The sequence below is a fragment of the Marmota marmota genome, unplaced genomic scaffold, assembly GCF_001458135.2.
Source record: "Marmota marmota marmota unplaced genomic scaffold, marMar, whole genome shotgun sequence".
Taxonomy (NCBI): Eukaryota; Metazoa; Chordata; class Mammalia; order Rodentia; family Sciuridae; genus Marmota; species Marmota marmota.
In genome coordinates this window covers 6,002,216-6,006,956 of record NW_025999924.1, presented here as the reverse complement: position 1 = coordinate 6,006,956, position 4,741 = coordinate 6,002,216, and the positions used below count along the sequence as shown (strand labels likewise).

Below are 4,741 nucleotides of genomic sequence, written 5' to 3'. Positions count from 1 at the left end.
AAGAATTGTAATGCAAATAATAATAATAATAATAATAATAATAATAATAATAATATTACCTTTGATTAAGTAGAGGGAAGTGAAAAGAGAGGAAGGCAGGGGATGGGGATAAGAAAAATAGTAGAATGAAACAGACATTATTACTGTATATATGTATGTGACTGTATGACCAATGTGATTCTACAATATGTATACTCAGAAAAATGAGAAATTATATCCCATCTATGTATGATGCATCAAAATATATAAGTGTATCCCGGGTTGCCAATTTCAAGCTACTAGTGTGACATCGCTGAAGTTGGAGTTAGGAAGAAGCATGAACTCTGGGTTCCCATACTTCCAAGCAAATCATTAGTTGCTTTTCCTGTCAAGTCACTCCATCACTGCCTCAGGCTGCACAGGATCCGATGGTGGGGGCACCCAGTTTTACCCTGTCATTTAGTAAACAAAGTAAGCATCAATAGCTAGAAAGATATGGGTGCTTCCATATCCGGTATGTGTATACCAAACTAGTGTTGAGGACAAGGGAAAGGGTAAGGCTTCAAAGGTGACTACCACATCCATATGTTAATGACAACTAAAGTATATACAGCCAAAGGTCACATCACTAATCCCGGAAGAGCTGAGATTCAAACACTAGGCCAGGCTGATACCAAAACCCTCCTGTCTTTATGTCATACTGCTTTTCCTATAGAAAGCTTTAAGTTTCACAATGCATTAGAGAACAAAGAAAATTATATTGTATTATTTAGAGTAGATTAAACTGCTATACCAAATAGATCTAAACATGTAATGGCTCAAGACAATAGAATTTTACTCCTGGGAAGAAACTGATGTTGTCTGGGGGGCTGGGGGTTGGGGTGGGGGGCTGTCCTCCATCCAGACCTTCCAGGGACCCTTTTATTCCCTTGCTCTGCAATCCCCTGGGCCATTGTAGTCACTTGTATCCAGCTGTGCCATTTCTTTTAAATTGGCAGCTCTCATACCTAGCTGCAAGGCATGCTGGAACACATAGTTCCTAGCTAGGCAGAGGCTCCCCAGTACACTTGCATGGTAATGGATGGAGAGAGGAGGGAATTTTATGGGCAGCTGTCTCTACATTTTTCTACTATTTTTTGTATAATTAATCTTAAGACCTATAGTAATTCAAAGGTAAATTTTTCTGCCCGGTCTACAAAAAAAAATTTTTTTTTCAAATAGAAAAGTTGGTGCAACTTAGAACTTTTATTTCAAAAAAAAAAAAAAAAAGCAAAGTGTAGTATTCCTCTCTCTTTCTCCATTCAAGGGGGTATATTGGTGAAGACCCTCATGGTATAATTTTCACTTCAGATGTTTAAGGCATTAGGGAATAAAAGCTGCATTGAGACAAGAACTCTGAAAGATTTGGTGAATATTTTTATGTTTACTAAGAAAGTAAGAACTAACTATAGAAAAACAACAAAGATATTCTAAATTTGTTAGTAATAATAAACATATATTGCAGCTTTGAAGTTATAAGAACAGAATATAGAGCCCATTCTAAGTTGAAATCTTGTCTCTGCTGCTTCCCAACTGCATACTCTTGGTTCAGTTATTTAATCTCCCTGGGCTTCAGTCTCTTTGTCTGTAAAATGGAGATGATGATAGTGTCTACTGCATAGGGTTACTATGTAGATCAAATAATTCAATATTCATGAAGTGGTTATCACTGTCCTGGCACATAATCAAGATTCAATACAGTTTTATAATTATTTTAATAGTAATTTTTAGCAGCCTATTCAGTCTAGAGACTTCGAGGATTCTCTTCTTACAACCTTTCAGATTTGTTTTATATGCTGCATGTGGTATACACCTAGAGACATTTTTTTCTTTTTTTCTATGGGCTTCCATTCCAAATGTTCAATGCCATTTGGTTTTATAAACCTTAACTTCCACCTTGACCCAAATCCACTTCTCAAGTTTCCACCTCCTGCCTTCCTCCAACAATAATCTTCACAGAGGCCTTTGAAGCATGGTGAAGTGGAGGCTAGTTGAGAGACTTGCTACTATAATATCACCTACAGTGCCCTTATAGGAGGCCAATTACCACACAGATGACAAGATTTCCTGATTTAAAACATCTGGGAACACTGGGAAGTGTGGTGTCTAGGAAAAGGATAGAGAAATCAAGTTCTAGTCCCCATCTCTCCTGCATGTGTTACACAATAAATATCTACAAGTCCGAGAGGACAGCTTTTGGCCTATTCTCAAGGTTATACTCTTTTTGAGAGAGAGAGAATTTTAATATTTATTTTTTAGTTTTTGGCGGACACAACATCTTTGTTTGTGGTGCTGAGGATCGAACCTGGGCCGCACACATGCCAGGTGAGCGCGCTACCACTTGAGCCACATCCCCAGCCCTCAAGATTATACTCTTAAGTTTCTATGTCCACCTAAGGCAGATCTCACAAACATAGCTATGATATGAATATATTCACATACTGATGGATCTGAAATTCTGTGAGTCAGCCCAATAAATAACCACTAATAAAACTGTAGATGAGAATGTTTTGAATAAATGAAGAAAAACAAAAACATATCTCCCAGGAGGGGAAAAATTTCTTGCACATACATAGTAGATGCTTGATAAATATATAATGAATGAGGTACAAGCTGAAGTAATTCTGCCAGTGCATACATTTTTTTTTTTCATTTTAATGCCTGTGATATTTATGTACAGCCAAAAAAATGTCAAATGTTTAACTGGATACTCCAAATGAACTTGACTTAGGAACTGAAGTGTGACTTAGGTGATTCCCAGAAGCACTGTGAGGGAGCAGTCATCTGTAAAGCACGGGTGTAAATTTACTGAAATTGCCATGGTGTATGGGAAATCACTGCAAAGTTTATATCTGGGTGAGAATAAAGAGCTTGGAAATGGTAATTGGAGTTTTTGGTCTAGAGGCAACCTTGTAAGAAAGATGTGTCCTTTATGTCATTAAAAAAATCAAATTAAGGCAATTAAGAGTCAACAGTAGCTTGGTATTTGACATATGCGTCTGTGCAGTGATATAAAGCAGGATTCAAGCAGCACCAAAACCATAGCAAAAGGTTTAATCATGCTTAAGACTCAGAAAGTTGGGCAGGAATCCATGCAAATACTCTTCAAAAAAAGACTTTCTAAGAATGGTGGAAGGAGACAGACTTCATTACCCTATGTACATGTATGATTACATGAACAATGTGACTCTGCATCGTGTACAGCCAGAGAAATGGAAACTTGTGCTCCATTTGTGTACAATGAGTTGAAATGTATTCTGCTGTCATGTATAACTAATTAGAACAAATAAAAAAAATTAAGAAGACTTTCTATAAACATGCGAAATCAAGTTGATCCTTAGGTGAATTGTCTCTCTAAAGAATTCAGTGTGTCCATGTGCAGATGCATATCAACACCCAGAATGTTTCCATAAAAGATAACAGGAAAAATCAATCAAAGCAACAGAATCTATGCGAATGACCAACATTTAGGTTTCTCAGTGATGCTGTGTAGTGGATGGAAACTATCATTGCTAGTTGATAATGTTGCATTTGGTCCCCAGTTTCAATCATCCTACAGATAGAGGTAACCTCTTGCTGGAATCCCATTTTTACTCTGCTCCTTTGCTTAAACAAAATTGGTCAGAAGTTGGAACCATTTTCAAAGGTTAAATCTTACTTTTCTTACTTAATTATCTAAGTGAGAAAAAAATGTAAATAATTTTTGGATCTAAATAAAAAATGAGGAAAGCTTATCCATTTCAGTTCAGGACTTGGTGGGTGGGGCAATCAGGGAAGACCTGGGAAATAGCTTCTGTTTGGTATGGATGATATGCTTGACTACCTTTAAAAAGCATATAATTATAATCTAAACGTAGAGCTAAAAAATTAACAGATTTATCTAAACTTTCAAAATTTGTATCCTTGGATGTAATGATTTAAAACTATCTTATGGCAGATGTCAGAGCAATATTCAAAACATTTAACTAATATGAAATCAGGACCCTTTTAAGAATCCCTCTATGTCACCTTCCTTTTCAGTTAACATTATGTCTGAGAAGGGGGCTTTCATTTAATCTATTTTCGAGAAGTCAAAATAATTATTTTGTAGATTGCTCAAGCTTTTGTCTAGATACATTATGATTGACAAAGATAGCTCTCCCCTTTCTCTATGTGAGAAACCCCTCCTGCCCCCTGTCTTAATTAATGTTTCATAAAATAAATCTAGAGACATTGCTCCCAGGTTCTGGGAGATTTCCCAACTTAGACCAAACGTGTAGAGGAAAAGAAGAGACGGGGAAAATAAACGCGATACAGAAGGTCTACTCGGTTGAAAAAAAGTCAAAAATCATTAACATGTAAATGTTGCTTTCACTTCCCAAAGCACCTTCTCGCAGAGTCTCTCCTGGTCTGCAAGGGTTTCCAATGCCACGTTCGACAACCCGGGCATTGCAGGGGTGGGGACTTGGGGACTGGGGAACCCAGCCCGTCACCTGACTGCCGGAAAGAAGGACGTGCAGCCAGAAGCATCGGATTCGGGGAGGGCCAAGACCTGACGGAAGATGACATGAAAGCTCTTCCTGGCACAGCGTTGGTTCTTACCCCAAACGTGCGCTCTGTGGTTCTGTATATGCCTGCCGAAGGAAAAAATAAAGATCTGCAGGGACCCCCGCTCCTCCCTGTCTCTCTAGCCGGTGGGTGTTTGTGCGGTGGCGGTGGTGGTGGTGCGCGCGGGGGGGTGGGG

At 38.3% G+C, this 4,741-nt stretch overlaps 1 protein-coding gene across 3 annotated transcripts in view; it reads left to right on the top strand.

Annotated features, from left to right (window-relative positions):
* The first annotated feature begins 4,412 nt into the window (after nucleotides 1-4,412).
* Map3k1 (mitogen-activated protein kinase kinase kinase 1) overlaps nucleotides 4,413-4,741 on the top strand; it is a 76,504-nt gene continuing 76,175 nt past the window's right edge. The window contains exon 1 of one of the 3 annotated variants that reach the window (XR_007346347.1): nucleotides 4,413-4,691. The gene's annotated coding sequence lies outside the window, so the exon portion shown is untranslated. The remainder of the gene's footprint in view (nucleotides 4,692-4,741) is intronic. The other 2 variants (XR_007346346.1, XM_048800025.1) reach the window with 2 other exon arrangements.